Here is an 11890-nt window from a genome sequence, read left to right on the forward strand (position 1 = left end):
AGCTTAAAACTACTACTACTTATAAAAATTTCAACTACCATAAGCTAAGTCTACTTAACGTAAAATCCTAACTTAAATCATGGCGCGGATAACTGCTGCCAAGCAAATCAAAATTGTCCTCGAAATTGTAATTCTTAAATAACTCTTATAGCCATGGCGCGCACAACCGCCGCCGATCCAAAACTGTAAAATGCCATAAATTGTAACTATATATTTAAAAAAAAACTAAAATCAGAGTACAATAAAATGACAGCACCAACAGGCGCTGAAAATATTAAAAAAAAAAAAAAAAAATCAAAATTGTCCTCGAAATTGTAATTCTTAAATAACTCTTATAGCCATGGCGCGCACAACCGCCGCCGATCCAAAACTGTAAAATGCCATAAATTGTAACTATATATTTAAAAAAAAACTAAAATCAGAGTACAATAAAATGACAGCACCAACAGGCGCTGAAAATATTAAAAAAAAAAAAAAAAAAGTTCTATCGCCAATATGGCAGTATGCCATAGCAGCATGGGGTCCTCTTGTGACAGATGCACAGATAAGGCGCATACAAGTAGAGGAAAACAAGAAAATGAGAGACATATGCAGAGCGGGAAGATACACGAAAAACCAAACTATAAGGGACCGCTTTTGTGTCAAAACAGTAGAAGAGTTCTATCAACAGGCTGTCCACAGGTTCTCAGAAACTACAAAATCGCACCCAAACATAGCTGTTCGCAGGATATTCTCTAGGCACTATATCCCGAATAGACTAGAAAGAAGCAGGCAGAGATACTTGAAAATGACAAGGGACCATATCACCCTAAAACAGACTGGACTGACTCTCTCACCTAAACTCTTAAAAATCCCTGACCTAGATGACTGCAGAACCCTAAAGAAGCGAAGCGAGAGAGAGAAAATAAGACAAACGCATCTAACTGAACTCCCTACCCTGCTAAGACTAGAGGAAGAGGAGAAAGAGCTCAAAAGAATAAAAAAACAGGAAGAGAGGGAAAGAAAAGAAAGGGAAAAACAAAAGTGGCCTCCAGATAGATGGTGCGAATCGGAAATAAACCGATATAATAAACAATATAGAAATGGCGATCTAACCAGGCAGGAAATTATAGAAAGATTCAGAGGGCAACCATTAAATGTACAACGAATAATCCTATCTGACTACGAAGGGGACTAAAATTAAATCAAAACAAACCAGGGTAGGAGCAGAAGGCAGAAGTAATTAAACTGGCGGAAGGGGTGGCAAAAATATTGAAAAGAAAGGAAAGAAATACAAAAAGGCTAAAGGCTAAGTTACAGGTTACATAAAAAGGGAAATGCGCTTATAGATATAATGGTAAAATTAACTTAACTAAACACCTACTGAACAACAAAATAATGATGGCTGGTTGGCTGCGTATTTAAATCGTCTCTCCTGGCGTGATTGAAAATCCATCTCTCCTTTCCAACCGAGGGATCTGCGACTCTTCGGCTCCTGATGGATCCATCTGCTGCTGTAATGGACGCCACACTGGCGGTCCAACCTAAAAGAAAGATAATAGGCATTATTTTTCTTTCCCTTTTCCTAATAAACTAAATCACCAAACCTCTACAACAAAAACAACAGCGCATCGGGCGCTTTAGCTCACCAAGGCAGCAACAACAACAGCAGCAAGGCCAGCAACAGTGGCGGCAGAGACCAAGCGGTGAGCAGAACAGTTCGCTGGCCACACCCACCACTCCTGGAGGCCCTGAAAGAGGGAGCTGAAGTTCCTGAATTCCGAAGATCCGACTCCAATGTGACGCTCTCAGCTCCGAGCTTAGCGCCTGCGTTGCAAATCCGGCTTTGCGAGGAGAGGATGCTTCAGCTCGTGGCGTTGTCTCTCTCCAGAGGCAGTAGTAGCAGCAACGGTAGCGGCAACGGGATCGGCGGCCAATGCTTGGCCGAGTAAATCCCAGTATCGGTCCTTTGGCGATGAGATGCCGATTGGCGGTTTGCGTCCATAGGGACTGCCTGGATTGATTGGGAAGGAGACGGCAGCGGGCCTGGACATGGGCGTCACCAGCAACATGACAGACAAGCGCAGTCAATCTCCCGGTGGCAACAGTCTGGAAATGCAGCAACAGCGGCGCATGCAATCTCCGGAATGACGGCAACATCTCCTTCTCACACCAGCGGCAGCAACCCACACTCACACCAGCGGCAGCAACAACAGCAACATCGGCAGCAGCTGCATATAATGTTTTGTAGCAGTTTCCATTCTACAACTTCCGACGACCAGATTCCTCGCTTGGCCCCTGGCTTTTTGCCCTGGAAGAAAGAAAGAAGCATGGATTAGTTTTTTCCCTTCAGCTAGTGTATTAAATTGCTTTCCTGGACAACCGGCGTTTTCCTGTAGATGACGCTGGACCGCGGCGCATGCTCTCCCTCCCGCCACTGATGGGATGAGCGCATCAGGGCTGACGGGACAGACGACAGGACAGACTCAGGAACTCCTGAGTTAGGATACTGGAGCGCCTTGAACTAGAGTAACCGCCAGCGGATGCTTACTCAGCGGCGAGGCGTCGGAAATCTGATGGACGGAGCAGCATTTTGGGTATTCTTGCCCCAGTAGCAGCAGATAGGGCAGCAAAGGCAGTGGTAGCAGTGTCAGCGCTCCTGGCAAACCGGCTTTTCCTTTTGAAGACGCGGGACTGGCATCTGGCGCTCACCAGCGTTTCCTCCCTGAAAGAAGAGAATATTAGAAGGAGCACGAGACCAACAATAGCCTTAACTTACCATGTCAGCGGCAACAGCAACAGCAGCATCAAGACCAGAAACAGCAACAACAGAAGCCCGGCAACTTTCTGATAGAAACGGCGGCGCATGCATCTCTCAAAACAGCAGCAGCAACAGAGGCGTCTCTTGGGTGCGAGCGGTCGTACTGGTAACAGCCCTCATTTATGCAGATCTATTAGGCGGCGACACAACCACCAGCATCAGCGCTAGCAGCGGTGGTGGCAGCAGCAAAGAGATCTCATTGCCGCAATAGCCAAATTGCATGCATCCTAGGACTCGACTCATGTTGGCCCTGGCTGTTCTTTATATACCTAAATTGGCGGCCGATTTCACCCTGGAAAATAGAAGCATCGATTATATCGAACTGCACTAGGCGGCGACACACTCACCAGCAGCAGCAACAACAACAACAGCGGCAGCAGTAGCAGGAAATGACCCACCGCATAATCCAATTGGCACTTTCCGAAGCCCGTATTTCTCGCCTGGTCCCTGGCCAGTTACGGGGCCTACACGTTGGAAATCATAACGATTATCTGCCCTGTGGATGGCCACAAGATGGAATCGGCCCTATACTGCCCACCTGACCTGTGCCAGGATAGCAGCAACGGCAGCGGACTATGGATGCGCAGATATAGACGGCAGCAACAGTGGCGGCAGCAGCAGGAAATGTTTGTCTGCAGTCTCCTAATGGCAATTTCTGCCCAGTTGAAATGGACCTGCAAATGTCAAAAAGATACAAACATTAGACTCGGCTCAAATTGGAACATCAGACAGACTGTACTCACGTATACACACAGACAAACCTAAGCCTATAGATGACGCTGTCTGCGGCACACCTTTTCCTCCACAAAAGTTTGTGCGTGCACCAAAGTTGACGGGCCACGCCGACCGATGATTGCAGCACACCGACATCTCCGCAGCATCCACGTTACCAGCACCACTGAAAGCAGAAACAGGTTTGACTATTGTAATGCGCAGAAAAATCAAATATTACAATAAGAAATACATACACAATTTTTCTGCGTCGTTTCCGCTTGGAGAAGTGAGACCCTTTCCTGTATAAGCCATTGACACTGACAAGCGCGGGAGAAATACTGGAACTCCAAAAATACTAACCTGAACAATTCCAGTATTTCTGCCCGATAGACGATTGGCTGGCGGCAAAAAAGATAACAGCCGATAAGCCCGCCAAAAAAAGGCGCGAAATATCGATAATGAGCTGCAGTGAAATTGATAGCATATCGATATTCCGCCGTGCCTTTGAGCTATCGAAAAAGCCCGCCTACGCGCCTAGCCTAATTTTGCAAGTCAGTTGAGATTATAAAACCGACAGAGGCGCGCGCGCAGTAGTAGCTAAAAGTGAAGCCAGCAGCAACAACAACAACTAATGGACGGCCAGAACGTGAACCAAAGCGGAGGATGGGCATCGGTTTTATCCATCTCATCGGACGACAGCAACTGCTCATCCTCGCCGCCATCAGCTATAGTCTCATCGCTGGATACCAAATCATCGTTAAACTTTATCTTAAAATTACTTACCATAACTATTTTCTACTATTCCATAAGCTATTTCCTAAGTAACGTAATATTCAAATTTAAATTCCATGGCGCGCAAAAACTGCCGCCAAATATTTCAAAAACTTGGCGCGCAAACACTACCGACAAATATTTCAAAAACAAGGCGCGCAAAAACTACCGACAAATATTTCAAAAATGTTCTCCTGCAAATTTAAATTATAAATTAATGTAAATCGCCGCCATCAGCTAGAGACTCATCGCTAAATATCAAATCATTGTTAAACATCTTTTAAAAAAATTACTTACCATAACTATTTTCTCCTATTCCATAAGCTATTTCCTAAGTAATGTAATATTCAAATTTAAATTCCATGGCGCGCAAAAACTGCCGCCAAATATTTTAAAAAACATGGCGCGCAAACCTACCGACAAATATTTCAAAAACATGGCGCGCATAAACTACCGACAAATATTTCAAAAATGTTCTCCTGCAAATTTAAAATATAAATTAATGTAACTTTAATCTATGGCATGCATATCTGCAGCCAAAAAATCCGAAAATGTAATTTGCCACAAATTGTCACTATATATTTTTAAGCAAAAATCAGAGGACAATAAAAGTACAGCGTCATTTGACGTTGAAAATATAAAAAAAAAAAAAAAAAAAAAAAAGACGGGCCAACAACGCTTCCACCTCGTCGATCAGGACACTCTGCTGCTCCCATAAATTTCCAGCTTGAAGAGCGCCAACAGCGAGTTGACGCTAAAACCTAAAAGCAAACAATCAACAACAAATTAAATAAACAAATAAAATCAAATAAAGCAAATACCTCACCCACTGCAGACAGCTTACCCACATCCTATGCATTAGACAAGAGGAGACGGCTCCACCAAACGTAAAACAAAAAAGCCAACTTTTTGCCTCTTAACACAAAAAATTGACAACATTACGATGCCGTCTCCACCTCCTGATGCCATAGAACAAATAAGGATCATGTGCGTGGCGCTGATGCCACATCAATTCACTGCAAAACTTGTCCTTAAATTGTATATTTTTCCTCAGTTTTGTATCTCCAACGAATTCTCCGCTGACCTGTAATGAAAGGAAAATAAATGAGAATGCGATACAAAAACTACTCAAGGACACATAAATAATAACAAACCGGCCAGACAAGTAGCAGGTGCTAATAGACGGCTCCATCCTGCTGGCCACAAGCACGCAGCTCCAGCTTCAAAAACTCCAACTATTGAAACAAGGGAACACAAGCTATTACTGGGAAATATATACTTAAAATATAATACTTATCTAATTGCAACTTGACGACTCCAAAAGCGCGGCATTCCAGCTGCAATAACACAACAACAAGGGCCTCCAATTTAGCCCATACAAAACGTACCTGAAAAGCAAATAAACCAACGCAATTATAAAAGCAATAAAATACTCACCCCAGACTAGCTTCCTCTTTAAGTACCTGAAAAACAATAATAAACGCAACTATATAAACAAATATACACCAATATAATACTTACCTTAAATTAAATTCCACTCAATGTACCTGAAACAACAAAAATTAATGCAATCATAATTAACAAATAGCATATATAATACTTACCAAATACTATTTTTGCATCCATTTCCATGGCTATTCCGTTGCGGCGGCTCTCTGCTACAAGTCTCAAAACGGCGGCCCCAAGCTGCCAATCCTGACGCTATGGCCACAAGACGCGGCGCACCTGGCTTCCTTCGGTGACAGACCGAGCCACAATCCTCTCTGACGACTTCTTTGCCACGAGACGACTCCACCACCATATAGACAGCAGCTCTCAAAAAATGCAATGACAGCTGCGTGGGGAAACTCATTGCAACTCCTCTTCCTGATGAACGGCAATTTTATCTGCAATATATTCAAACAATTGCATAAAACTGCCACTGACGATACAACTGATACTCACCAAATGACGGCAGCGAGGGATGCTGAAACCAAAAACAAATAACCTGCAATCGCCGGCCGGACAAAATTATTGCAAGTGGCCCACTTCCAGCGGCCGCAACAGACCACTGCCAAAATGCAACAAAACTTACCTGTGATGACTCCTGAGGCTCTCTGCGACGCGGTGCTCCTGTCCTTCTGATGGGGGTACCTGAAAAGAAATAAATAAAACAATGTTAGTCTAAAATTTTAATGTTTATTGCAAAATAATTTCATTTTAAAAATGTAAACAAACATGCAAGCTGATAATGTTACCAATCATGTCAATGTCTGAAATCCATGCCTACAAAATACTAACTTAAAATTAATACTAACTAACTATGTCCAAGCCCCAAACTCACCCCATGCTATGTTAAACTCAAAAATTCAAATTATTGTACCTACATGTTGCATTTATTGTAATCAAAGGCAAAATAAAGTTGTGGATGCGGAACGGAATTCATTCTGTCTCCGTACCTCCACCTACAAAGTAAAAAAATATAAAAATTTCAACTACCATAAGCTAAGTCTACTTAACGTAAAATCCTAACTTAAATCATGGCGCGGATAACTGCTGCCAAGCAAATCAAAATTGTCCTCGAAATTGTAATTCTTAAATAACTCTTATAGCCATGGCGCGCACAACCGCCGCCGATCCAAAACTGTAAAATGCCATAAATTGTAACTATATATTTTAAAAAAAACTAAAATCAGAGTACAATAAAATGACAGCACCAACAGGCGCTGAAAATATTAAAAAAAAAAAAAAAAAAAAAAAAAGCAGCGAGGGATGCTGAAACCAAAAACAAATAACCTGCAATCGCCGGCCGGACAAAATTATTGCAAGTGGCCCACTTCCAGCGGCCGCAACAGACCACTGCCAAAATGCAACAAAACTTACCTGTGATGACTCCTGAGGCTCTCTGCGACGCGGTGCTCCTGTCCTTCTGATGGGGGTACCTGAAAAGAAATAAATAAAACAATGTTAGTCTAAAATTTTAATGTTTATTGCAAAATAATTTCATTTTAAAAATGTAAACAAACATGCAAGCTGATAATGTTACCAATCATGTCAATGTCTGAAATCCATGCCTACAAAATACTAACTTAAAATTAATACTAACTAACTATGTCCAAGCCCCAAACTCACCCCATGCTATGTTAAACTCAAAAATTCAAATTATTGTACCTACATGTTGCATTTATTGTAATCAAAGGCAAAATAAAGTTGTGGATGCGGAACGGAATTCATTCTGTCTCCGTACCTCCACCTACAAAGTTAGTGGATGCGGAACAGAATTCATTCTGTCTCCGTACCTCCACCTACAAAGTAAAAAAAAACGAGAGGAGTGCCAACATATTGTGCCCTTCGATTTGTTGGCAACCCAAAATGGCGGCGTAAGAGGTGAGAGCAACAACTAGGCCACTCCTCTTTCTTTAGCGACTACTTAGGGTCGCAATATGGAATAAACGATGAGACGCAAATTAAATATTTATTTTTTTTCCCGGTGGTGTGGGTGGGTTCCTCTGGGTTTCCACTGGCGGGGACTGTGGCCAGTGTTGGGGCTGGGGCACCACCTCCTCCTGGCCATGCCGAGGGGTGGGTAGCCGCCGGGGCTCCTCCTTCTCGGAGGTGTGGGCGGGTCCACCATCGCCGCTCCATGCGCTACTGGGTCAGCTTGGCGTCCTCGTTTTCCTTTTGGATACCAGACGGTGTTGCAGCGGAGCTTTCACTGTATTCTGGAGGCCGATCTCCAGCTTTCTAAACGCCATGTTAGCCGTACCCGTAGATACTCGCATCCGGAACTGGCCTTAATTCTGGTGCAATATGACGCACCAGCGCCTTTCACTCCACGGGCAGTTTACCAAATTGACTCTGCACTGAACGACTGCCTCTTGCAGAGTGATCTATCAGTTGTAGCTGCCGCGCTTATATAGTGCCTCCTAGGAGTGGAGAGACCAGCTTTTCAGAATTACCAACGATACCGACTATCGCGAGTATTTATACCAAAAGCCGATAACAAGATGGCGGGAAAATTACTAGCATATCGATTACCAGCTGCGTCGTCGGGTTGATAAATCCGGAAGAGGCGCATGCACAGCAGCTATTAAATATGAAAACAACAGGAAGGCAGCAAGAAAATGCTCTCTTTTAATTTAAATTTTAAATCTTAAATTGTTACTTGAAATTATGGCGCGCATAACAGCCGCCAAGAAATCCTACATTATTATGTGCCATAAATTGTATCTATATACTAAAAAAAAAAAAAGAACAAAAAAATGCCAGCGTCAATAGGCGCTGAAAATTAAAAAAAAACACCGCAAACCTAAAATGCCAATACTCGACAGCGAGACCAATAGAGATATTTAGAGTGCCTCTCATTTTCTCTTCCATATAACCAAGAATGATCGCGTATGCGAGAGGAGTGCCAACATATTATCCTCTTTGAATTTTTGGCAACCCAAAATGGCGGCGGACGAACGAGATGACAGTATATACAAATTGCCGCTAATCAGAAAAAAATTCATCGCATCGTTAAATGCAGAACAAAATGGCCGCTCAAAATAGGGTTGAATTAATAATGCCTGCCTCTCATTCTGTCTTATATTACCGCAAGCACAAAATGACAACGCACGACAAGGAGAGCAAGAGAGATATTCAGATTGTCTCTCATTTTTTTTCTCCCATATTATAGGCACCAAAAATGATCGCGTATGCGAGAGGAGTGCCAACATATTGTGCCCTTCGATTTGTTGGCAACCCAAAATGGCGGCGTAAGAGGTGAGAGCAACAACTAGGCCACTCCTCTTTCTTTAGCGACTACTTAGGGTCGCAATATGGAATAAACGATGAGACGCAAATTAAATATTTATTTTTTTTCCCGGTGGTGTGGGTGGGTTCCTCTGGGTTTCCACTGGCGGGGACTGTGGCCAGTGTTGGGGCTGGGGCACCACCTCCTCCTGGCCATGCCGAGGGGTGGGTAGCCGCCGGGGGTCCTCCTTCTCGGAGATGTGGGCGGGTCCACCATCCCCGCTCGCTGGTCCATGCGCTACTGGGTCAGCTTGGCGTCCTCGTACTCCTCCTCCCCTCCTTTCCTTTTTCCCCTTTCCTCTTTCCACGCCCGCCGTCATCCTTCCCGGTGGTGTGGGTGGGTTCCTCTGGGTTTCCACTGGCGGGGACTGTGGCCAGTCTTGGGGCTGGGGCACCACCTCCTCCTGGCCATGCCGAGGGGTGGGTAGCCGCCGGGGGTCCTCCTTCTCGGAGATGTGGGCGGGTCCACCATCCCCGCTCGCTGGTCCATGCGCTACTGGGTCAGCTTGGCGTCCTCGTACTCCTCCTCCCCTCCTTTCCTTTTTCCCCTTTCCTCTTTCCACGCCCGCCGTCATCCTTCCCGGTGGTGTGGGTGGGTTCCTCTGGGTTTCCACTGGCGGGGACTGTGGCCAGTGTTGGGGCTGGGGCACCACCTCCTCCTGGCCATGCCGAGGGGTGGGTAGCCGCCGGGGGTCCTCCTTCTCGGAGATGTGGGCGGGTCCACCATCCCCGCTCGCTGGTCCATGCGCTACTGGGTCAGCTTGGCGTCCTCGTACTCCTCCTCCCCTCCTTTCCTTTTTCCCCTTTCCTCTTTCCACGCCCGCCGTCATCCTTCCCGGTGGTGTGGGTGGGTTCCTCTGGGTTTCCACTGGCGGGGACTGTGGCCAGTGTTGGGGCTGGGGCACCACCTCCTCCTGGCCATGCCGAGGGGTGGGTAGCCGCCGGGGGTCCTCCTTCTCGGAGATGTGGGCGGGTCCACCATCCCCGCTCGCTGGTCCATGCGCTACTGGGTCAGCTTGGCGTCCTCGTACTCCTCCTCCCCTCCTTTCCTTTTTCCCCTTTCCTCTTTCCACGCCCGCCGTCATCCTTCCCGGTGGTGTGGGTGGGTTCCTCTGGGTTTCCACTGGCGGGGACTGTGGCCAGTGTTGGGGCTGGGGCACCACCTCCTCCTGGCCATGCCGAGGGGTGGGTAGCCGCCGGGGGTCCTCCTTCTCGGAGATGTGGGCGGGTCCACCATCCCCGCTCGCTGGTCCATGCGCTACTGGGTCAGCTTGGCGTCCTCGTACTCCTCCTCCCCTCCTTTCCTTTTTCCCCTTTCCTCTTTCCACGCCCGCCGTCATCCTTCCCGGTGGTGTGGGTGGGTTCCTCTGGGTTTCCACTGGCGGGGACTGTGGCCAGTGTTGGGGCTGGGGCACCACCTCCTCCTGGCCATGCCGAGGGGTGGGTAGCCGCCGGGGCTCCTCCTTCTCGGAGGTGTGGGCGGGTCCACCATCGCCGCTCCATGCGCTACTGGGTCAGCTTGGCGTCCTCGTTTTCCTTTTGGATACCAGACGGTGTTGCAGCGGAGCTTTCACTGTATTCTGGAGGCCGATCTCCAGCTTTCTAAACGCCATGTTAGCCGTACCCGTAGATACTCGCATCCGGAACTGGCCTTAATTCTGGTGCAATATGACGCACCAGCGCCTTTCACTCCACGGGCAGTTTACCAAATTGACTCTGCACTGAACGACTGCCTCTTGCAGAGTGATCTATCAGTTGTAGCTGCCGCGCTTATATAGTGCCTCCTAGGAGTGGAGAGACCAGCTTTTCAGAATTACCAACGATACCGACTATCGCGAGTATTTATACCAAAAGCCGATAACAAGATGGCGGGAAAATTACTAGCATATCGATTACCAGCTGCGTCGTCGGGTTGATAAATCCGGAAGAGGCGCATGCACAGCAGCTATTAAATATGAAAACAACAGGAAGGCAGCAAGAAAATGCTCTCTTTTAATTTAAATTTTAAATCTTAAATTGTTACTTGAAATTATGGCGCGCATAACAGCCGCCAAGAAATCCTACATTATTATGTGCCATAAATTGTATCTATATACTAAAAAAAAAAAAAGAACAAAAAAATGCCAGCGTCAATAGGCGCTGAAAATTAAAAAAAAACACCGCAAACCTAAAATGCCAATACTCGACAGCGAGACCAATAGAGATATTTAGAGTGCCTCTCATTTTCTCTTCCATATAACCAAGAATGATCGCGTATGCGAGAGGAGTGCCAACATATTATCCTCTTTGAATTTTTGGCAACCCAAAATGGCGGCGGACGAACGAGATGACAGTATATACAAATTGCCGCTAATCAGAAAAAAATTCATCGCATCGTTAAATGCAGAACAAAATGGCCGCTCAAAATAGGGTTGAATTAATAATGCCTGCCTCTCATTCTGTCTTATATTACCGCAAGCACAAAATGACAACGCACGACAAGGAGAGCAAGAGAGATATTCAGATTGTCTCTCATTTTTTTTCTCCCATATTATAGGCACCAAAAATGATCGCGTATGCGAGAGGAGTGCCAACATATTGTGCCCTTCGATTTGTTGGCAACCCAAAATGGCGGCGTAAGAGGTGAGAGCAACAACTAGGCCACTCCTCTTTCTTTAGCGACTACTTAGGGTCGCAATATGGAATAAACGATGAGACGCAAATTAAATATTTATTTTTTTTCCCGGTGGTGTGGGTGGGTTCCTCTGGGTTTCCACTGGCGGGGACTGTGGCCAGTGTTGGGGCTGGGGCACCACCTCCTCCTGGCCATGCCGAGGGGTGGGTAGCCGCCGG

At 46.0% G+C, this 11890-nt stretch overlaps 2 long non-coding RNA genes across 11 annotated transcripts; both read right to left on the reverse strand.

Moving 5' to 3' along the window:
• Window positions 1-2692: 2692 nt before the first annotated feature.
• LOC117140087 lies at window positions 2693-3807 on the reverse strand. The gene is made up of 5 exons (XR_004459395.1): window positions 3769-3807; window positions 3544-3698; window positions 3148-3474; window positions 2759-3092; window positions 2693-2704 (listed from the first exon to the last, which is right to left on the reverse strand). It is a non-coding gene; the product is annotated as an uncharacterized LOC117140087 (long non-coding RNA).
• A 1143-nt stretch (window positions 3808-4950) lies between these two features.
• LOC117150770 lies at window positions 4951-7489 on the reverse strand. Of its 10 annotated transcripts, none has more exons than XR_004460782.1 (7): window positions 6503-6523; window positions 6360-6418; window positions 6230-6272; window positions 5890-6171; window positions 5807-5832; window positions 5440-5748; window positions 4951-5369 (listed from the first exon to the last, which is right to left on the reverse strand). It is a non-coding gene; the product is annotated as an uncharacterized LOC117150770 (long non-coding RNA). The 10 variants fall into 10 exon arrangements; XR_004460785.1 differs by having other exon boundaries at window positions 4951-5046; window positions 5130-5748; XR_004460783.1 differs by having other exon boundaries at window positions 4951-5046; window positions 5112-5748.
• Window positions 7490-11890: the final 4401 nt, after the last annotated feature.

The sequence above is a fragment of the Drosophila mauritiana genome, chromosome 2L, assembly GCF_004382145.1.
Source record: "Drosophila mauritiana strain mau12 chromosome 2L, ASM438214v1, whole genome shotgun sequence".
Lineage (NCBI taxonomy): Eukaryota > Metazoa > Arthropoda > Insecta > Diptera > Drosophilidae > Drosophila > Drosophila mauritiana.